General features: G+C 36.2%; 1 protein-coding gene across 5 annotated transcripts in view; it reads left to right on the plus strand.

Annotated features, from left to right (window-relative positions):
• GPM6A (glycoprotein M6A) overlaps positions 1-24,803 on the plus strand; it is a 307,705-nt gene that overhangs the window by 13,943 nt on the left and 268,959 nt on the right. The window lies entirely within an intron of this gene.

A 24,803-nucleotide genomic window follows, 5' to 3' on the forward strand; every position in this document is an offset into this window, starting at 1 on the left:
TTTAATAGACTTCCCTTTACATAACATGATAAATACATCCTGGTTTAAATAAACCGAGAGGTAAAGTGATACTCAACTCAAAAGAGGTAAAAAAGTTTAAAATGCTAGTGATAACTCTCATATCTTACTGCATCTTATTAAAGTCGCTGTTGTGACAGAATCATTGTACCAAGGGCCACCAACACTTCCATGGTAAAAGAGTCCTCTATATTCTATACTTGAAATATACTAAGGGAGTAGATCTCAAGTATCTCACAGTTAAAAAAAGGTAACTGTGTAATAGATGTGTTAATTAACTTAATTGTGGTAATCATGTCACAATGCCTACATATATCATCATGAGGTGTACTTAATTATATGCAATTTTATTTCTCAATTATATATCCATAAAGCTGAAAATATTTAAGTAAAAAACTAAATTAAAAAATGTGTGCTCCTCCCAAAAAAGCAACTTCTTAAATTTATTTTAATATTTATTTTACTGAGCAAGTATTTCTTAGGGGTAAACCACATGCCCACCCTTTTTATACACATGATGACATAGTGAAGGATACAGAGAAAGTATAATTTCTGCTCCCAAAAGACTTCTGTGGGGTAATTGGGGATATAAAACTCGCACACAGAAACCTACTGGAGGATTTTATAAGATTGGATAATGGATATGTAGATTAAATATAATGTTGCTAAAACTGTTGGTCAAGAACGGAAGAGATCAGAGGAGTCTACTGTCATCAAGAGAAGTTTTCTGATGAGGAACCTTGAAGAGAAACTGGATTGTCTGTGACTTTGTCAGAAACCAGGGTGGTAGTGGTGTGGGCATAGCCCAAGAAGAGCGGGAGCAAAGCTATGGAGGTGAGCTAAGCATGCTCTGGGACCCATCTGAATCTGCCTCCCCTCCAGCTTTCTTATATGAAGGCTGCTAATTTCTCCACTCTCCATGACCTCTGGAATGGGACACAGGCTCCCACCCGAACAGAAGTTTGCCTCTGACCTTCCGGCTATTTGTCTACTCGACTTTCTAACTGACCTCTTCAACAGGCTGACTTTCTGCTCACTCCTTTTCATTTATAGAATACTTCGTCAACTCTTGTTCTCTTACGGTATTCCCCAAGATCTTACAAACACTTTCAGCCCAAGTGTGCCACCCTTTCATCATTAGTTATGTCCACCTCCATTACTTTCCCACAACCCTGGCTCCCATAACTGACCCCTGGATTTTGTCATTAAGTGAGATTTTCTGAATATGTAAATTAAAACCACTCGTGCTAGCACAACCAGTAACCTTGCACAACACCAGAGGGCATGATTCACATTGAGTTATATATGTGCCAAGGGATTCCTATCACTTAGGACACAATGTGAATGGTGCCCTGGTGGTCAGCAAAGTAGGGATTCTGCCAGTCACAGCATCTTATCCTTCTGTTCCCTCTCTCTGCTACTCCAACTCTAAACCTTCTCCTTGTCCTCACAGAGCCCTTAGAGTCTTGTGTGATTTTCTTTCCTTCTGTTCCAGCCTATCATTGTTGTCACATGCTATCAAGTTGGCTCCAACTCCTGATGACGCTAAGAATGAGTGATGTCCACAATGTCTTATCCTCAACAGCTCTACTCAGTTCCTGTAGACTCATGCTTCTGGCTTCCTTTATGGAGTCAATCTGTTTCATATTGGTCTTCCTCTTTTCCTGCTGCTTCTACTTTACCCAGCAGTATTGTTGTTTCCAAGAATCTTGCCTTCTCGTGATGTGCCCAAAGTAGGACAGCCTCAGTTTGATCATTTTTGCCCCCAGTGATAGTTCAAGCTTAATTTGCTATGAGACCCACTTGTTTGTCTTTCTGGTAGTCCAGGGTATCCATAGAGCTCTCCTCCAACAATATATTTCAAATGAATCCATTATTTTCCTATCAGCCTTCTTCACTGTCCAGCTTTCTCACCCGTACGTAGTAATTGGGAATATGAGGGAGTGGATAATCTTGACCTTGGACTCTAATGACACTTCCTTACACTTGATGATCTTTGCTAGTTCTTTCATTATTGGCCTTGCAAGTCTCAGTCTTCTCTTGATTTCTGGGCTGAAGTCTCCAATTAAAGTGATGACCGAACCAAGGTAAACAAAATCTTTAACAATTTCAATGTCTTCACTGTATACGTTACAGTTTTGTAGTTCTTCTGTGATCATGTAGTCATTACTTCCTTTCTATTCAGTTGTGGCCCAGAGCTCCAACCACTCTTCTGCAAATATTCTTGACTCCTTTGGCCGTTTGTCCAAAAGACTCTGGATTATTGCAGCTTAGATGGGAGGAAAGCTTAATATAAGATTGAGAAAATGGTTCTATTACGCGATCAAGCAAATGTAGCATTTCAGACAGGGAGTGATAGAGAACTTAGCAGATTTTGTTACCGATGTAATAGAAAGGAAGGAAATATGAGAGATAATGAAAAGAAAAGCTATCTTTTTATCTGTTAGAATACCAACCAGAGGAAGTTGGTATTCTGATGAAAGAGAGGAAGGAGTCATTAAGAACAAGCAAAAACAAACTGAAAATATTAACAATTCAGGCAATTGCCAGTTAATTAAACTCTGTATATCCAATCCCATGATATTATATAGGATGATGATCTCATATGACCTCTGTCAACCCCATGATTCGGAATTGCTTTGTTGATCTACTTATCCAGAGGGATTTTCTGTTACTTGCTGCTGCCTCATGTGATCCTCCCTGGAAACTGTGCAAAATGATAAACTTTTTTGGATGAGAGAGTATTTTACTAAGATTATACAATTGGCTTTACTCTCTATCTAAATAGAACCTCCAAACAAGCTTTTAAGATCCAATTTCTCATTGACTGGCATGATAAAATCAGAACTTTATAAAATTTGACACAAAGATTTAACGGCACCCGCTTAATTATAAGTGAAATAATTTAACATTTAATTATAGATTATAACAATGCACTTTTATACTGTTCAAACTAAGTTAAAAAATTAAAAATTTGAAACTTTAGATATCCTAGAATGTGATATAGTAAGTGCTGATGATGATAGGATACGGTTTTTTAAATATTACTAATTATTTAGCGTTATGAAAACTTTTTTCTTTCTTCATATTTTAATACTTAATATGCACGATTTAATTGAGATGAAGGGCAAAGAAGAAAGGTCCGTTTTTCTTAATATCTTAAATTTCACATTCTTACTTTTAGGTCTTCCGAATTCTGGAGCTCTCTTCCACTTCCTTTCTTTTCTTGCCACCCTATTTTTCCCCCTTTCTTGCTTTTGCTTGGGTTTTGAAGTTCAAAATAAGGAATAACCCCCTATTATCCTTGGGGTGGAAAGACTCATTCAGTTCTCTCTCATCGTCTGTGTAAAAAACTGACCCCAAACAACATAATTAAAATAAAATAGTACATAATTAAAACAGAGCATTCTGCATAGGTGACTTTTTACAAACTCATTGGATACTTGTAAATATGTCTTTTCATTTTCCACTGAAGCTTTCTTGAATTAATGTATGGTGCTCCATGCAGGTGAATTTCTAGGTGCAAATGTGTACAAGGACTGTCTCCCCATGCTCAGCTGCTAAGCAGTACTGGTGAGCATGACTCTCACCTCCCAGTTCCTGAAGGACTACAGAATTGAGGTACAAGGAGCTGTTTGCTCTCCCCAAGTTGAGTCCTTCTGTTTTCTTTGTCACTGGCTTTCTTCTTCTGTCCCTTCGGCTGTAGCTCACTGTTTATTTATTGGCTGTTTAGTATGAAAGGACATCTAGTCTTTGTCATTGACAACAAATCAGAGTAATGCGCCTGCCCATCACGGTACATTGGGTATAATCTTTGGCTGTTAGGCTCTTGGCTGGTTTGCTGCACTTGACTGTCCTGAAAGTTTGAGAAATCTGGCTGCTTTGTTCGTTGTTTTCCTATTCTTATTAACACTTGCCAAACCTTTTGTCAAGCATCTTTAGAACCGTGACAGCTTCTAGGTCAAATTTCAGTTTTGATCACTGCTTCTTTAGAACTAAAGCTAAGGACAAAAATAGCCATTTCCTTCTCAGTGATTGCTATGCATGCTGATTAGCTACATGCTGGTTGTTGAAGTCATAGCAACAAGTCCTCCTTACTATCTTGCAGGCATCTCAATGAAGTTTCTTTAGTCTTTGAACATATGACTACAAAAAAGCTTGATCTCCTAGGGAAAATGAATACGTTCTTTTATTGGAGAACAACTTCATAGAGTTAATTAAGCATTCTTTTCTAATGTTCATTCCTGAACTAAGCTAGAAATTATTCGGACTCCTTTCTTTTTTTATTCCAGTTTTCATAATTAGGCTTTCAGTAGGCTTAATCTTTTAATTTTAAAATGATTAATTGCCAAGTTGTTGAGTGCATTGCTTAGGTTACTAAGATAAACACACCCAGTGATAGCAAGAAGTGCATTAAAGTTGCTATTATGGCAACAAATACTTAAGTTTTGTTTTCAGTGAAGACTCAGGACATTATATTGTCAACAGCATTGTCTTGAGAGGAGCTCATTTTTCTAGAGAAAGGTAGATTTGGAAGGGTAATCTTTTTATTTTTTTGTATTAAATTCTACTACTATATAAATTATGAATAGAAAGGATATTTTTCTCTTTTTACAAGTCACGAACAATTGTAACTTCTCTCTACATAAAGACTCCTTTGGAGTCATAGAATTATACAGTTTAGACTTCTCCCAGACAGGTAAGCGGTGGGAAAAAGGTTATATTATTTCACTTTATAAGTCAACTTAGAATTTTATTTTCTCCAGTTCACTAATTTCTAAGCACAGCTGAACAGTCAGCCTTTCCTGACAAATATGTGGCACTTGCATTGCACTTTTTGATTTAGAAAAGTCTGTTTTCAATTCCTAGATTCGTTGCTTTGAAAAAATGATTTACCTTCCTCAAGCTTCAGTTATTTCATTTGTTTCTAGGCATGTTAATAATAATATGGCCTCCTGGAGTTGTTGAGGTGAATAAATGAGGGAACGTATGTAAGGTAATTTAACAAATTGTCTGACAAAGAGATAGTACTCAATACGTATAAACACCTGCACACACACACACATTCGCAGTTGATTATGAAAGTAAGTTTGTCTTAATTAAGTCTTTAATCTTAACTCTTTATTAAATCTATGAAATAGGAAACTCTAGATTTGAGGGTATGAGACAAACTTCAGTCAACAGTGCTTATCTTTCAAAACCAAGACACACTGTGGTCATGTGTTTTCTGATTAGCTATGGCTTTATGAATAGAAAATATTATTAGGAATAAGCTAGAATTAAGAGCAAGACATTGCTCAAAAAAGTGGTCTGAAAAATCAGAATTGAAAAATCTATCTGCTTAATCCATTCATTAAGCAATTTTTAAACTTGTTATTTGCTGGGCAGTATGCATAGTGCTGGATATTGCTGGTACGATGATGAATAAAATATGCTACCTGATGTACTGATAAAACAGGAGGAGTTGTAAGGTGTAACAGAGGCTGCAGTGGAAATTTGTATAGTGTATATGGGCAGAAGAGGTAGTTAAAATTCCTCCTAAAATGCCAGTAAAGGATTCCTAGAGGCAGTCTAGGTTGAACCATAAAACTTGAAATGGTTTGCCTGACACCCGGATCAGAGTAAAGGCATTCTAGCCAGAGGAGTAGTATGAATAAAGCATTGACGTGACAAAAGCATGAGGTGTTCAATGAATTGTAAGCAGCTCAGTAGACTGGAGTGAAGAGATGGGAGAGGTATGCATTGATCAAGAGGGCTGAAGAGGTAAAGATCATTCTAGCAGCACTGGAGATGAAAAATATGATAAGTGGGAGGTTAGAAAGCAATTGGAAAGTAAAAGAGAGACAATTTTTAAGGATAGAGGTAAAAATATCTAATAAAAGACTAAAAGATATAATCTAAAAGAGTCTTAAAAATAATTATGTCCAAGTAACATTTTTTTGTGATGGAAGGATGGTTAAAGATCTGAGATTTCATTTTTTATGTTTAAATGAGAAAACCATATGGTCATCTCAGTAATGCATTTTAAATAAAATTCAATATTAATTCATGGTAAAAGTTGTAAGCAAATTAGGAACAGAATAGAATATTTATAAAGCGATCTAGGCTATCTTACAGAAACCTGCAAGTATCATTGTATTTAACGGTGAAACACTAAAACATTTCCAATAAAATCAACAACAGGAAAAATAAGCTTACTCTCACTGTTACTATTCAACACTATCTTAGAAGTTCTAACCAGTGCAACTAGAAAAGAAAAAGAATTATAAGTGGAAAGATTAGAAAGAAAGAGGAAAATCAAGATGATATACTTGTCTATACAGTAGATTAAAGAGATTCTGCAAATAATTAGAAATAACAAGAGAGACCAGCAATGACACTTCGCATAAGATCAACATATATAATCAAGAGAATTCCTGTATGTCAACAGTTACAAAATAAGGGTAATTAAAAATCCAGCTAAAAATTCTGAAAGAATCTTGTAAATAAATGTGCCCAAAATATGAGTTTTAATGGCAAAAAGTAAATATGAATACATGACAAGATAAATCTGGTTAGTAAGTCTGAAATGCCATTATCAGAAATATTCCAATTCTCTTTCAAATTAATTTATATGTTCAACGTAGTTCCCATAACATTTCCAAAGAATTTTTCATGGAATTGACAAACTGATTCTAAAACTCTATATGGAAAAATGATGTTCTACAAATTGTTGACATAATTCTGAAAAAAAAGAAAAAAAAGAAGGACAAGGGTTTAGGCTTTCCAAATATCTATATTTATTTATAAACTATAGTAATTGTAACTGTGGTTTGAGCAGTAACTAAAAACAGAGATGAATGGAATCCAATAAAGTTACCAAAAGCAGGTTCCGATTTCTTTCTTTTTTTTTTAAAGATTGGCCCTGAGCTCAGACCTATTGCCAACCTTTTTTTTCTTCTGCTTCTCCCCAAAGCCTCCCAGTCCATAGCTGTATATTCTAGTTGTAGGTCCTTCCGGTTGTGCAGATTCAGATTTCTATGTGTCTTAGATGTGTAATAGGAGAGGAATTACTGATCACTGTAGGACTATTCAATAAATGGTGTTAGAATAACAGGCTTGCATATAGAAAATGAATAAATTATTTTTGTTTCACACATATCCTTACCTCACTCCATAGATGAAAGTGAATTCTAGAAAGAGCTAATAAGAGGTATCTAACAAGGATCTAATTGTGAAAAAAAATCTTAAAATTAAAAAGAAAAATATAGGAGAGTATTTTCATGATAATAGCATAGGGAAGGATTTTCAGAACATAGAGGAAAAATAGTAACAATAAAAGACTAACAAATTTGACTATTCCAAAATTTAAACTGCCTTTATAATGAAATAAAAATATTAAAAAATACAGGCCATATTATAAAAGTGTAAGTTTTGAGAATATATAAATAACTCTTATAAATCATTAAGAAAAAGACAAATGACAGTAGAAAATATGCAAAATAAAAGAATAAGAATTTAATAGAAGGAACCACAGATGTCCCATAAATATATCAAGAAATGTTCCCATCTCGAAAGGTATAGATAACCTGAGTATTCTATATGTATTCAATAAATTGAAATATCGTAAAGCTTGCAACAAAGAAAACTTTAGGCACAGATGGCTTCACTGGTGAATTTGACGCATCATTTAAGGAAAATATAATAGCAAGTCTATCACAAAATCTTCCAGAACATGGAATAGCAAGAAACACTTCCCAGCTTATTTTATGAAGCTAGCATTACCCTGATGCCAAAAGCAGATAAAACCCTTACAAGAAGATAACACTACAGATTAATAGATCACATGTACATAGTTTCAAATATCCTGAAGGAAATTTTAGCAAGTTGAATGCACTATATAAAATCTATAATTCGAGATGTAAAAACAAAGAGGGCTTTAGCCTGGGAAAGCAAGGCTGGTTTAACGTTTGAAAATTAATCATTGTAATATACCATAAGAATAGACTAAGGAAGAAAAATGATATAATCATCTCAATAGATGTAGAAAAAGCATTTGACAAAATCCAATATCCACTCATAATAAAATTTCTTAAACTAGGAATAGAAGTGAATTTCCTTAACTTGATGGAGGACATTTACAAAAATCCTACAGCTTACAGCACAGTGAAAGACTGCTTTTCTCCTAAGACTGGAAACCATGCAAGGATTTCCACACTCGCTACTCCTCTTCAGCATTGTACTGGAGATCCTAGCCAGTACAATGAGGCAAGAAAAAGAAAGAAAACTCATTTAGATTGGAAAAAAGGAAATAAAACACTCTCTGTTTACAAATAACAGCACTGTATGAGTAGAAAGGCCCAATAAATTTACAAAAAAGCTACTAGAATTAATATTTGAATTTATCAAGGTTGTGGGACACTTGATCGATATATAAAAACAATTGTATTTCCCTCTACTAGTAATGAGTAATTGGAAACTGCTATTTAAAAACAGTACCATTTATAATATGACTAAAATGTATAAAATAGGCATAAATCCATAACAAAATATGCACAAGATCTTTATGTTGAAAACTACAAAATGTTGATAAAAGAAAACAAAGACCTACATAAATGAAGAGCTATACCATGCTCACTGAGTGGAGGACTCAGTGTTAGGTTGTCGGTTCTCTCTAAACCTGTCTATGGGTTCAATGCAATGTCAATCAAAATTCCCAGCAAGAATTTTTGTAGAAATCAACAGATTGATCCTAAAATTTATGTGGAAAAGTAAAGGAAGTAGAATGGCCAAAATGATTTTGAAAAAAAACAAAATTGGAGGATTCAAGATTTCAAGACTTATTCTAAAGCCATAGTAATCAAAATGACACAGTGTTGGTGAGAGGATAGATATACACACGAGTGGAAAGAGTACAAAGTCTAGAGATGAACCCACATTAAAAGTAACTTATTTTTGACAAAGGTGCAAAGACTGTTCAATGGAGAAAGGAAGGTGTTTTAAACAAATGATGCTAATAGAACTGGGCATCAGTGTGCAAAGAAATGAACCTTGACCTAACTTGTAATGGATAGAAAAAATTAACTCAAAATGGATATAAGACCTGAATGTAAATCATTAAATTTCAAAACTTTTAGGAAAATATCTTTATGACCTTGGCTTAGGCAAATATTTCCTAGGAAAGACACTAAAGGCCTAATTTTAAAAGAAAAGATTTTGATCTAAATCAAAACTAAAATTTTATGTTCTGTGAAACACCATGGCAAGAAAATGAAAAGACAAGCCACACACTGGAGCAAAACACATATCTGATAAAGGACTGATATCTTGAATATATAAAAACAATCAAAATCCAGTAATAAAAAAAACAAACACCCAATAAAACAATGGGCAAAAGATTTACACAGACACTTCACCAAGGAAAATATACAGATGGCAATTAAATGTTTGAAACGACACTTAACATTATTAGTACAGAAATGAAAATCAAACTGACAATGAGATACCATTATACACCTATTAGACTACTTAATAACCAAACCAAAACACCAAGCAAACAAACCAAAAATCATAATAATACCAACTTCTGCCAACAGCCAACTAGAACTCTCATTCTCTGCTGTTGCGAATGCAAAATGGTACAACCACTTTGAGAAATGATTTGGCAGTTTCTTGTAAAATTAAACATACATCTAATATGACCCAGCAAGCTCACCCATATGTATATACCTAAGATGAACAAAAACTTATATTCACTTAAAAATCTATAAATGAATGTTTATAATGGTTCTATTTATAGTCATTAAGACCTGGAAATAATCCAGATATGCTTCATCAGGTAAACAGTTAAACTGGGGCAGCCATACAATGGAATACTACTCAGCAATGAAAAGAAAGAAACTGCTGATAACTTAGCAAAATGGATGAATTTCAAAATCGTTATGCTAAGTAAAAGAAGCCAGCCTGTAAGGGCTCTCAATCTATTTATGTAACATTCTAGAAAAGGCAACTATCTGAGGACAAAAACCACAGTGGTTAACAGGAGCTGGGAGTGGGGTGAGTGGTTGACTACAGAGGGACAAGATAATTTCGGGTCAATTTTTCTATATCTTGATTGTGGTGGTGGTTATGTGACTGTATACGTTTTCCAAAACTCAAAGAACTATAAACTAAAAAGGGTGAATTTTACTCTACAACAAATTATACCCCAATAAACAAATAAAATCTGAAGTAGATATGATTAAATATTACCCTTGGTTAATTTCGAGTGGCAGATTATTTTTTTAGTTATATTATTTTTATGCTTTTTTTTTTTTGAGGAAGATTAGCCCTGAACTAACATCTGTGCCCATCTCCCTCTGTTTTATATGTGGGATGCCTTCCACAGTGTGGCTTGATAAGCAGTGCATATGTCCGTGCCCAGGGTCTGAACCAGCAAACCCCAGGCCGCCAAAGCAGAGTGTGTGAACTTAAATGTGCCACTGGACTGGCCCTTTTTATACTTTTTTAAAAAAAATAACAAAAATTATTTTGCCCAATTGTTAACAGATTAAAGAGAATTCCCTCTAGATAACAATTTTCCCCATTCCTACACAAAACCCTGTTTGTAATCTCATCTCCCTTCCATCATCTAATCTTTCTTTTCTTTTTCCCTCCCAGTCCTTCAGTTTCACACAATGTAGAAAATCTTTAGGTGTTAGACATAATAAAAGTCAGAATCTCTTAAACAACCTCCAATTAAAATCCTTCAGTTTATTCAGTCATTAAACATTAAACAGCATTTTGCATTTTACTTTGTATTAAGTAAAGTTCAAGTAAAGTTTGTATTAAGGCCAGCCCCATGGCCTAGTGGTTAAGTTTGCATACTCTGTTCAGCAGCCCAGGTTCGTGGGTTTAGATCACGGGTGCAGACCTACACCACTGGTCAGCCATTCTGTGGCAGGCATACCACATATAAAGTGGAGGAAGATTGGCACAGATGTTAGCTCAGGGCTAATCTTCCTCACCAAAAACAAACAGACAGACAGACAGACAAAAAGTGAATATATTTTAAATCGCAAAATATGCTAACAAACAAAAATCAAGCTGTATGCCTGGTGAGCTGGTGTTTGAGAGAAAGCGTTAGGATCCCTAGTTTTTGAGAAATGATGTGTTCATACATCTTTTCAGAGGCCACATCACTGTTATTATTGCCAAGGTAAATATTTCATATATTATTTAAAATTTCAAAATACATATTTTCAAAAATCTGTTTTGGTTTTTACTCAGTAGAATTTGGAAACATAATTATTATTATAGTCCATGAAAACAATTTGATGCTATAGTCCATGAAAACAAGTATTAAGAACTTGAATTTATCTAGGAAGAGCATTCACAAATTTACTAGATAATCTGGATAGTAGAAATTGAGCTTACACACATGGAGATAGTAATAAGGCCTGTCTCAGAGAGCAAGCTGAATAAATTATGGGTCTAGGGTTTAAATCTTACTGCTGTTATATTGATAACTTTAGGCAATTTGAATAATCTTACTGAGGCCTCAAAGCTGTTTTCTTTTCTTTTCCTTTTTTTTTGTTTGGTGGGGAAGATTGTCCCTGAGCTAACATCTGTGCCAATCTTCCTCTATTTTGTATGTGGGGTGCCACCACAGCATGGCTTGATGAGTGGTGCATAGGTCCGCTCCTGGGATCTGAATCCATGAACCCCGGATCACCAAAGCAGAGCACGCGAGTTTAACCACTACGCCACTGGGCAAGCCCCCTCAAAGTTGTTTTCTTAAAAAAATTTTTATAAGGTTATGATATTATTACTTATGATATGTAAATTTTCTCATACAGAACTCAGGCTTAGTAAATGCTCAAAATTAGCAGTTATAAATTTCATTATTGAGTGAAATAAAACTGCTAATTGTAGTTAGGAATGAAGGATCAATCAGATCACATAATAGTCAATATACTGGACTGCATGGGAGCAGCTGTAAAACTTGCAGAGTGAGAAGCATATGGCTGTATTAGCATTACTGTTACTACCACTTTTCTTACTATTATTATTTTCCTTTGAATCAATATAATGCAAATAGAACAAAGCTATTTATTGCATATTCATTGTTGGAGATTAAGGAACTCATCTTTTCTTGTGGTGTTCGGCAGCATAGGCCAGGTCAAATTCCTTTTCTTCTCCCTAGCCCTCCATGAGAACTTCTGATGTGGTTCCAGATTGATGAGGCCAACTTTAAAAACTCAGGAGCTCCACAAATAAAGATTTAATAGGATTGATATTTGCTTTTGTTATGGTTTAGAATTAGAGTGCTGAACTTAAGAACAGAATAATTCATTCAGTTGAGGTGATCATTTTTGCTTATCCCACAGCATCTGGAAAAGCTGTGTTTAAATAACCTCTCAGACAGTATTGTGATGAAATATTCAGCAGTATAGATCGGTGCCTGCTTGAAAAACAAACCATTAGTTCATGGAATTGAAATAGAATTGAGGCAGTCTATAATGTTCATAAACGCATACTTCATTAAACTACAGTTTTTACATTGTTGTAGCAATTGTTTCTTGATGGAAACTAAATTTTTCTTCAAATGCTTGGTTCTGACCAAATGAATATTTATTTTAATGAAGAGAAGGCTAACATTTGCCTGAAATTGAAGGGTAAATAATTGTAATATATTTACTGGATTTTTTTCTATAAGTGTTCCAGATTTTCAAAATGCATAATCTTTGCCTTAAATTGATAGTTTTAGGCCTTACATGAACTAAGATGAAATAGATAAAATAGTGGATAAAAACACCATCTTTACTACGACAAATGTAAATTTAGCTGCGTGATTAGCAGTCAGTGGTTCCCAACCCTTGGTGTGCATCAGAATCACTTGGAGGGCTTCTAGAAACTGGTGACGTTTGGCCCACCCATAGAGATACAGTTTCAGTGTATTCAGATGATAGCGCAAACACTGGCATTTTTAAAGAGCTCAGTACTTGAATGCAACATGCAGCCAAGATTGAGAGCACCTGAACTGGACACTGGGGTCTTTTATTGCTGTATTATTCATTTGTTCAGGATAGACTAATTGCTGTAGAAAACAATACCCACATCTCAGTGGCTCACACAATAGAGATTTATTTTTCCCTCGAGTTGCAGTCTGGCGTGGGTGTGGGGAGGGTGAGCAAAGGCTACTGGGGAGGTGATTGTCCCCTCTTATCTAGCAGTGCCATCATCCCCTAAAGGCTTCAGAATTTTCCACATGGTAAATAAGGGAAGAGAGGCCAGGGAGGATCAATGGGAGATTTTCTCTTCAGAGTTGAATTGGCGGATATGCTTACATTCGTATTACATTAGCCAGTCAGTCTTGAGGTCTCCACTTAAGTTCAAGGAAGTCTGGAATTCTAGTCTAAATTTGTGCCCTGGAGGAAAGGAGACTGGGTTCGGTGAGTCCATGGCAACCTCCAGCACGGTATCTGAATCTGATACCTAAAACAGATGTTGGTTAAAAAAATGCACAGAGCTGTTATAAAAGACAGTAGTAAATGATAGCTCATCAAAATTTGCTTTATTCCTTAAACTTTTGTTTAGGGTCTTGGAAAAATAATATAAATATTTTTACATGGTCATGAGATTTGGAGTAACGACTTTTGAAGCTGACAGCAGTGAGAGGAGGAGCATATAGTGAGTACTGAGAGGGTTATGTTGTGTGCACGGGAAAGGAGAGTATTGATCTGAAGTGCTTAGGAATTCCGAAATGTTGAATAGAACTTCCACCCTTTGACTATCAAAGATCACCTTTCAAGAAGGACCAGGAATCCTGCTTTTATTTTGGTATTAATGCCACGGCATCGTACACATCTTCAACTTGGTTTCATACACTTTAGTTTTCAATCTGTTGTTGATTATCTCACTGTAAGGCTGCTCATGTGGGAAAGAGAGAATTATCGAAATTGCCTTTAACTTTTTATATGAATATTGTGTTCTATAAATATAAATTTTGAATTGTAAGGCTTTTTCTGTGGCGCTTCTATTTAAAATAGGGTTAATTTATTGCTGTTTTCAGATAATGAGAAAAATATTGTAAATTTCCATGCACCAGGAATGTCTAGGTTCTTCTAGTAAATATGAAGATTTAAGGTAAATTAAAACTCATATTCTAAGATATTATTGTAAGAGCAATACAACTTTTATTCTCCCTGATTCTAAAATCAAGATATTGAAATAAGTTGCTTATCTAAATAATATTTGGCTGCCTTCTCAAGAGAAAATGCTAAATAAAATACCAGAAAAATTTGGTTTTACGTGGATATAGACATATGTTTTTTATTTTTTAATTATTTTTTGGTTGTTGGGGAAGTTTCACCCTGAGCTAACATCTGTTGCCAATCTTTGTCTTTTTGCTTGATGAAGATTTGCCCTGAGCTGACAGCTGTGCCAATCTTCCTCTAATTTGTGTGTGGGCCACCATCAGAGGATGGCTAACAAGTGGTGTAGGTCCGCGCCCAGGATCTGAACCCTGGCCGCCAAAGTGGAGCATGCTGAACTTAACCACTCAGCCACGAGGCTGGCCCCTACATCGATATTTTTAACCACCGTAGGAATATTAAAGGTATAAAAATTTATTTTCAATTCATGATAGGAATTTCCAGTATTAGCAAATCAAAAGTCAGTCTGATTATTTTGTAGTCATGTCATATTCTAAAGTCTAACTTTGATGAATTTTCTGTCTCAGATGTGATTTCTTTTGGACATTAATTATCAAGCTATTCTACAATCTATTTCTTTGATTTTCCTATTAATCATCTATTCAAAGAATAAAATATTATTTTAGTATTTCAACCTGATTTCAGTGAGCATATTAGCATGTTAGTCTATTAGTTTACAGAGTGTTTAGGTGATTTTAAAGAACCAAATAGCTTCCAGTGGCTTAATTATGTAAATGCACCTAGACTTCTTACATCCAACCATATTAGGGAATGCAGGATTTCATTGTTGTTTTCTTTTTCTAGATGCGGTCAATTCTGTCTTATTTTGTTTAAATTTAGCACGTCTACTTGTTAGCTATGCACTGTGAGTGCATATTGGAGTTCTTTGAGTTGCAGCTTCTCTATATGGACAGTTCTACTTGTAGGGTCACAACGATGATAGAAGCAGTGGGTTCTACGTGACTGCCTTAGTCCCTGACATGTGGCAGAATTTGAGGAAGGGAGCTTGCTGTTAGGTTACCATTTCTCTAGGTACCCATTACATAGAGTTAAGCCTCTATGGTTCTTGACCACGTTCCTTGTAAACCTTCACTCAGTGAGTACGCCTGGTACATATCATTGGTTCTGAATCACCGTCTCACACCATAATATTTGGTTTATTTAACACTTGCCTACAGTGAGCAAAAAGGACAGTTTAACATAAGAAACCAGTTTGAGAGACTAAAGATTTAAACCACAAACAATGAGTTTAAAACTATGAAGTAATAAAAAAACTGGTGAAAGACTTCAGTGTAAAGCATCTTAAGATGATTTATGAAAATTGGATCAAACAAATCTGAATTAGAAGAAAGTCGAAATCACTGAGTTTTCAAATGCACGTAGCATGTTTTTAATTCCTAACACACATAAGCGCTTCAAAGCAACTGTTACCATGGTTTTGGCAAGCAAAGTCTTCTATTTCTATCTCAGTGAATGGACAAAGATAGTTTAAAATTACCTCGGCACCTTTTATACAGAAATTAATTGTGTGATTTTAGTGTAATTTGTTTTCTGGATAGATCACTAATAAAGTACTTTTCAAGCCTAAGATTGTGATTCTGATGACTTTATCTTTGATTAATAAATCTTTTCTGTTGAATAAAGGCAAATGGTAATCAATGATAGGTCAAATGATCAAATAGTAATTTAACTGAATAAGAATTATTAATGTTTTAATACATGGTTTAAGTGTTTAAATATTTCTAACGAGTTAGCTAGGAACTGGTGAGAACTGAATGTCTGGAGGCATTAATGCAATGCTGAGAAGTTTGGATTTTGTGCTTGTTTTTTCCATTCATTTATTCACTAAGTAAATATTGATGGAGTGCCCACTATGTGCCAGGCACTCTGCTAAGTGCTGAAGATATAATGATGACGAAGATAAACATGGTTAGTGATATCACAGATCTGCATAAACTAATGGGGGAGAAAGGCAAGCAGATTATTGCAATTGAGGCTTTGGTGTTTGACAGGATCCAGTAAACAACCCTTATTACTCATCCAAGTGTGGACTGAAGACAAATGCTCTGGCAGATGGAACTCAAAATGTTAGCTCTTTCACTACTGATAGAGATCTTGGAGAATAAGATTTTAGCTAGTCTCTCCAAGGGAGCTTGTTAGTACTTCAGCTCTGAGTTGCATAGACTGACCGGCAAGCACACCAGCAGTGGGTACCAATGGCCGCTCCCACAGCTTGCCCTGAATGACGTATGACGTGGAACAGCAGAGAATGCGGGCAGGAACTGGTGTGTTATAGACGTGTGTGAAGGCTCAAAGTGGAGACGGGAGAGATTACAGATTTTAGGGAATTCAGTTTGGTTCAGATTGGTGTATAAAGGAAGAGCGTTTAGGAGAGGCATCTGGAGGAAACAAGTAGAATTATTACGGTATAGGGCCTTGTACCATGTTAAGCCATTTCCGTTTTATCCTAAAAGCAGCATGGAGCTGTTGAAGGATTTTGAACAGATAGCTGACATGATCACATTGCTTTTTATTTTATTTATTTTATTTTTTATTTTTTCTAAAGGTTGGCACCTGAGCTAACATCTGTTGCCAATCTTTTTTCTCCCTTCTTCTTCTCCCCAAAGCCCCGTAGTACCTAGTTGTATCTTCTAGTTGTGAGTGCCTCTGGTTGTGCTATGTGGGATGCTGCCTCAGTGTGGCCTGATGAGTGGTGCCACGTCTGCGCCCGGGATCCAAACCGGCGGAACCCTGGGCCACTGAAGCGGAGCACGCGAACTTAACCACTCAGCTATGGGGTGGCCCCCACGTTGCTTTTTAAATGTCATCTAGAAAGCATTGTACAGCATGGATCTGGGAGGGATCAAAGGGAATAAAGGATATACTCAGCAGGCTGTTTTCCTAATAGAAGGTAGAGATGCTGCAACGTGAACAGGACTAATAACAGTTTGAGTGGATAGGTAGGAAGACATTTGCTGTTTCATCTCTCTAGCCTCTTTGCCATTTCACTGCTCAGCAACACCTCCACCGAGAGGGCGGACAGAAGGACTGAGCAGATCTTTCTAATGTTCTTTCGGAACAGCTGCTCTGAAGAATGCTTAGTAATTTTTTAAATTGCAATTAATAGTCACAGTGTGGTTTGGGATTAACTGAAAATTTAATTTATTCATCCTGTCCCAAGATCTCATTAGCATGTATGATTGAGTTGGAAGTGATTTTAATTATTTAGTTGACCCTTTTGATTACCTCATTTTGCCTGTGATAGTTTGTAAGCTTTCTGTAAATTTTTTATTTGATCACATCAAAGGAGTCGCAGCTTCAGTCAGAAGTGTCCTACTGCAAACGACATCAACACAAGCACCAAAGCCATGTTCTAAAGTTCTGTGAAGTTCATTCTGGGATTAGATGAGAAGCTAAATCATTTCTTGGATCACACTGTTTAAGAATAAACTTTTCCTTATTGTGTAAACTGATGAAGTGGACTGCTTTTGGTTTGAACACCAAGAGTGGACACCTAAGGCCCAAAGGTTCAATAGTCACAATAGTATCTAATCTTTGACCTGACTTTAGAAGCTGTTGCATCTACAAAGTTAAGTCCTGTTAATTTTGCCCTGTCATTTCTTTAACTGTCTGGTTCCATGTTTTCCCGTCTTTTTGAGATAGGCATTAACTGTGTTGCACACATCTTGTTTTCATTGACATACCATTGTGGTAGTATCATTAACAGTCATAGATGTTAGTCATGTGATCATCCACTCATTCCACTAACACTTAATGCACTCTCCTGTTGTGCCTAGAACTGTGTACTGCCCGGTGGACCCAAAGATGATAATATATAATGGTTAGAGATATAACTGCTCATGATAAATATTAACAGAGCTATCTTCTATCAGCATAGGGAAGGGAGTGACTAATTTTCCCTTCATTATCAAGGAAGGAAACTGTGGATAAGGGTTTGAAGAATGGAAAGGAGTGTGTCAAACCACAAAAAGTGAGAATAAGCCAAGTGGAAGTATTACCACATGGAAAAATGGCCCAGAAACAAAGATAATGGAAATGTCCTATATTTCTATTTTTCCCTGCACTATCAAGGAACATTCTCTCTAAATTTTAGATTACAGACTATCTATGTAGATCCTAGTACTGTTAGAGCTGTAAATTATCTTTGGAGATCTTAGTCCAAAACTGCTTATTTTATAGCATGGAGCCTGAGGCCCAGATAAGTGAAGTGACCCACCCAAGGTGGTGTGGCTACTGGAAGGTGGAGCAAGGTCAGCCAGCTGCTCTAACTACCCTGCCTGACAGCCCCTGTGAATGCATGGGAAGCAAACAGTGCTATTATCTGCGGTACCTTCCTTTCTGTTCCTTGTTTGTGAATACTTAGGAAAGGTTCTGAAAGTTTAAGCTAAACTCTTTTAAGATCAGGGATGTTGTCAGGTTAATGTTAGCCACAGTTTTGTTTGAGATGTTCAGCATCATCCTGGAGCAGAGCTGTTCACTCTGCCATGTATTTGCCACTGAAGATAACTTTGAGTAGAAGCTTCTATCTAGAGTTTCCAGAGAAGTGTTTATAGACAGCTAAAGATGGTTTTAGTCCCACAGCTCAAGATAGAGGGTCTCTGGCAGAGTGGTGATCTGTTCTATTTTTTTCTAGTGTGGACAAAATTATGTTATGAAGGAAATAAAATTATAGCACAAGAAAGGCTTGGAGTCAGAGATTCAGGCCCCAGTTGATTTCTAGTAAATAAAGGAAGGCTGTGAAGTAACTTGTACACTCCTCTTTCAGAGGAGCACAGGGGCATACCAGAGGAATGGCTTCTGTCCAGGAGGTTTACATTTTCACAGTTACCAGCATTTGCAGGGTCCAGGGGTTATACTGAATAGCTACAACGCAATTGCCACGTATCTTAGAATATATAAATATATACCAATTCTGCCTTCTTAAATTATAGGAGGTTCTAGAGAGATTTTTTTTTTCTTTTTGGTGAGGAAGATTTGCCCTGAACTAACACCTGTGCCAGTCTTCTTCTATTTGGTATGTGGAATGCTGCCACAGACTGGCTTAACAAGCAGTGTGTAGGTACACCTGGGATCCGAACCCATGAACCCTGGGCCGCCGAAGTGGGGCACGTGAACTTAACCACTGTTCCACTGGGCTGGCCCTAGGGAGATTTTTTTCACTTGTTTTTATTTGCCTAGGCAGCTATATTACAAATTCATCTTCAGCAAATTCCATCCGTGTCATTTAAAAACTATATAAATGAACAGTTATCAATAACAAAGATTTCAAAGAAACTTTGAAAGGGTCATTGGTAAGGTAATACAGTTTGCAAATGAAAATGTTTATGTTTAAAATCAATTTTAAAATTCCATGTTCAGGACTTTTTTGTTGTTTCTGTCTGTGAGTCTTGTTAGAAATAATTACTGACATGAATTTAACAGACATTCAAGATTTTGCATTTTAATGCAAATAAAATGATTTTGAGCAAAATATTTGAATAAAATACACATTTTATTATTATTTATATTAAGATACACTGGAGTATTGTATTGTTCTTAAATACATTTCCAGCACAGGAACATTTAAAACAGAAATTCTAGTGCCTTTGGTAGGTGCATCTGATACAAACCTAAAACATTTTGCTTTTTCATAAATTTTGGAGCTAAGCTAGAGTTCTCTGAATGAACTGATGGGGGATAAAGTGTGTGCAGAGAATCATAATGTGAAGGGAAGGGAAGATGAATAATAGCACCGTGGGAGAATTTAGGTCAATTACACTGCACGTGACTCTCTTCTGACTGGAAATATTTTTCAAGTAGAGAACAATGTACTCAGCTGCGTGCCCCAGCACTGTGGCAGTGCTTGTCATTCCAATGACTGTTCCCACTTGCCCCCAAGTCAAGAGAACCCTTCACGGACTTTCACAAGATGTAATTTTTGTTTCTATTTGTTTCTCTCTCTGAAATCCAAAAGCTACACATTCTGTAACTTGTAGCCATTCCGTATTGTTGATTTCAACACCATCACTATCCTACTTTCACTTTTCTGGAAAAATACATTAAATACTTTATTTCAAAAATTTTAAAATGGAAAGACAGAATCCATCAGACACTTCCAGACTGCTGTTTTTCCCACACCGTCTCTCTGATGACCTTCCACAGCTTCTGCTCTTTTTTATTTGGTTCTTTTGTTAGGTCAGTCCTCTTCCTTTTTTATTTGGTTCTTTTGTTAGGTCAGTCCTCTTCTGCGTCCTCTCCAAGAAGGGACTATAATAGAGCTGGAGAGAAATATAAAGAGGAGAGATTTAAGGAGAGGACTTACGAGATGTCATTCTTTAGGAACGTGTTTGGTCCATGGAAGAGATGAATTAAAAAAAAAAAAATGTTCACACACTATTTAGGCAAGTTAAGTACCTGCTTTATTTCCTTATTTGATTTCAGCTTTCAAAATAAATATGACTCAGAGGATAGACTTATCTAGGTTTTGATGGGTAGCAACCTCAAGGCAAGTAGAAGCTCCTTTAAATGCCCCTGTGTTTTTATAGCAGATAAAGACAAAGCATATCTCAATACCGCCTCGAAGGACAGATTTCACAGGAGCTTAGCAGCAGGGATGGGCCACACCATCTACAATTTTGATCCAAGTTGCTAAGATATTAGGACTATAGAAAATCTAAACATGGTCTGTGTTATAAAATTGGGCTGATAAAAATACCTGAAGGTGATTGATGCTGCAGACAAGGAGGTTTTTTCTGCAATTGGACTCCTTCTGGGATCTGTATCCTGTACTTTCCTCACTGAGGCTGTATTGTATTTGTAACTTTCGCTGAATTCCCCAGCAGTGTTCGTACTGATCACTGGCAGGATAGACCTCAGGCGCTGGCTTACTGCTTTGTATTGCAGTCTCTGCTCTTCAGTCAGAAAAAAATAGGCTGTGAGTATCAGGTGATGCTGACAGTGGGTGAGCACAGTGGACCTAACAGTAAGAAGATTTTGTCTTCCGACAGCTTACCAGTTTGAATAGAAGGAGTGACAAAGGACCTAAAATCTTGTTTTTCTTACAGTTGCTATTCCTGCCTTTTCATGTGACCTTCTAGTTCAGCACAAGGAAGTTTGGTATGGCTTTGAATATGAGGCTTTCTTCGATTCCTTTCTCCTTTTTCTTTTTTTCACTTGCGATGGTATTAAGCTCCACCACCCTCTGTATGACCCTTTAACTCTCATTTGAGTAAAGAAAGAAATAAACTTAGAATGAATTTGTTTTTTCTTTCAAAGAGGGAAAGAACCACGTCTGGCTCCTTTTGCATATGTTCCTTATAGCTCCCTATTTAATGAACATTTGACAGTGCATACGTGTGTGAAACCACACGAACTCACACAAACAGGTACAAACAAACCAAGAACTATCTTACAAGGTCTCTTGTTATTGTTTACCAGTATTTTTTCTTCATTTTCCCTGATTTCTTTATTTTTCTCTATTCCATTGGAGTTTTCCTTATTGTGGCTCTGAAAACTGCAGAGCTCTTGGAAGCCAAGTGGCCCATGTGTTCGCTGTAACCAGAATGTGACCTTCAACCTTTGGTTTCCTTCTCTGTTATAAAGCACAAGTCTGGAGTGTTTTTGCAAAAGCCAAAAAAACAGATTTCCGGTGAAAACAAACTTGTTTATTGAGAGGTGGCAAAGCACATGGGCAAAATGGTTTTATTTCCAGACAATTTGCCAAATATTTTTTGGTAGGAAAAGTTTTCTTTGATGAAAAAGAAAAAAGAAAAAGAGAAAGGAAGGACGCAATGGAATATTTCAGTATCCTTGTGTTTTAAAGAACAGTAATATCTGAATGCTACTGCTGAATTGGCCTTGAAAGTAAAAATAATTTAATAGCTTTATTTTTCAGGTTTAATGATTGCTCATCTTCATAAAAATCATTGTGTGCTGTTCTGTGGTATTTATTTTAAAAATTAATAGACATTATTTTTTTTCAAGCAGTTGTAAGTTTATAGAAAAATTGAGCAGAAAGTACAGAGTTCCTGCTTAGCCCCTCATCCCTCCACACACATAGTTTCTGGTACTATTAACATTTTGCGTTAGCTAGTACATTTGTTACAATTGATGAACCAATATTGATACATCATTATTAACTAAAGTCCGTAGTTTACATTAGAATTCATTCTTGTGTTGTACATTCTATGGGTTTGGACAAATATATATGACGTGTATCTACCATTATCACATCATACAGAGTAGTTTGACACAATGAAAATCCCCTGTGCACCACCTATTCTTCTCTGCCTCCATCCCCCAAGACCCCTAGCAACCACTGATCTTTTCATAATCGCCACAGTTTTGCCTTTTTCAGAATGTCATATAATTGAAATCATACAGTATGTAGCCTTTTCAGATTGGCTTCTTTAACTTAGCAGTACACATTTAAGACAAAGTTTCTTCTTGTCTTTTCATGGCTTGATAACTTGTTACTTTTTATTCCTGTAAACTATTCCATTGTATGGATATACCGCAATTTATCTATTCACTTGTTGAAGGAAGGACTTCCTGGTTGCTTCAAGGTTTTCAACTATGAATAAAGCTGCTATAAACATTTGTGCATAGGTTTCTGTGTGGACATAAGTTTTCAGTTCCTTTGAGTAAATACTAAGGAGTATGATTGCTAGATCTTAAGGTAAGAGTATTTTTGTTTTGTAAGAAATTGCCAAATTGTCTTCCAAAGGGACTATATCATTTTGCATTCCCACCAGCAATGAATGTTTCCTGAGAAATTTCTTAAATAGGGTCTGAGACTTGTAATTCTTTCAGTTGTACTCCCTGTTATTATACAGGAGTCCTATTGACGTGCTGGTAAGGTAGGGGGAAGAGAAGCATTCTGTAGTCCTATGATTAGGTCTCAGTCTTTTACTGAGCCTGTGCTGTGACCTTTACAAGTGCCCCTCAGTTTCCAATACCACTGCCTTGGGTGAGACAGGAAGTCTCAAGTGGGCTGGAATTGGGTATTTCCCTTTGCCCAGGTAGAAGGCTAGAGTAGGCTGGAGTTAGGTATTTATTTCCCTTCTTCCAGTCAATTTGGCTTTGGTAAAATATTTTCCCTTGAGGGCAGGTCTTGTTAAGAAGGAGTGCTCTGGGTGCATTTCTAAAGGGCTACGCCCCACCCTCACGCTCCACTTGAAGCACCGGGGAATTTTTCTCTGATCTTCTCTGTGAGAACCTAGTAGGGCTCCTGGAGGTAGAACTGACAAAAGTGCGGAGGCGTCCCTAAGACTGGGCACCTCCTCCTGTAGTTTTAAACTCTCAACCTTGTCCACACTCAGCTTCCAGCAATCCATCAATTAGAGTTCAGGTTTTCCTGCCCCTGCGCTGGTTCCAGCAGAGGTTTCTGCTCCTGTAAGCTGTGATTGTCTGTCTTTGCCTCTCTCTCCAAATCTGGGGCAAAAGTTTGTCTTGGGACCTCAATTCTCTGAGAGACCTAAGAGTTGTTCCTTTTCAGTTTTTTCAGCTCTTTGTTTGTTGTTAGAACAGAAGGATGACTTCTAAGCTCCTTCCAGAAACAGGAAGTCTATTTCATGGTATTTTGATTTTTGTTGAATGAACATTCTTCCTTAAAAGTAATCAGATGGTGATTTTTAAAAGCATTTTGAAAATTCATGTATTTCAAGAGGATGATAAGTTTCCAATAAAGTTTGCATGAACGTCATGAGAGTTAACCAGTTGACAGTGTCTGCATCTGATGGTCCATTCTCTCGAACTGTGTTTTATAGGGTCAGCTACATTTAAAGAATGTTTGGGTTCATAAAGCTTCAGAAATTAACACACTAGTTTACCTAGGCTTTGGAATGCAGATGCCAGTAATGTTATTGCTTATAAAGCATACTTTCTTGTACGTTCAACAGTATGTGTGTGTCAAATTACAATATTTGCTTTTGTCCCTATTCTCAATGGAAAGGTAGCTACATCTTGCAATTTACTATCATTTTTCCAAAATTCAAACAACTTTGTAGTTAAAGGTAACATGAATTTTGTACACTCTAATGTAGCAATGTCCTGGAATTGGTCATGGCATCGCCAAATTTTGGAAATTGAAGAGATCTTTAAAATCATTTCAGGTTGTTTTCCAAATTGAACAGATCAAACCTATAAAGTTAGGTGTTTTGTCTAGGTTCAAAAAGCTAGTATGTGGCATGACTTATATTGTGGACTTTTTAAATGTGACTTTCAGTTTCGGTCCTAAAACAGATTTAGATTGTCTTGTTCTTATTTACTTGGTTAGGAGATTATGGTACAGTAGAATTTATAGTACTGACCTGAGACCCTGAAAGATTTCTCATCACAAAATGGCTAAATTGTATGCCTAGAATTCTATTCTAGTTTTAAAATGTTTATATTTTATTTTATTCAAATTATTTGAAAACCTACCTCAAGTTTGGCAACTCTGTTAAAAAAAGTTCAGTTAGAAGACATTAGTGCCAACCTGTGTGGCTTACTAGGAGCTTATTTAAGAAAATCAGTCAGGATATTGTTGAATTCCAAAGTTAAATATTTGGTGATAAATAAATGAAAAGCAATAGATATACTGGAGTATGAGGAAGCCATTTGGTTTAAAAC

The sequence above is a fragment of the Equus przewalskii genome, chromosome 28, assembly GCF_037783145.1.
Source record: "Equus przewalskii isolate Varuska chromosome 28, EquPr2, whole genome shotgun sequence".
NCBI lineage: Eukaryota > Metazoa > Chordata > Mammalia > Perissodactyla > Equidae > Equus > Equus przewalskii.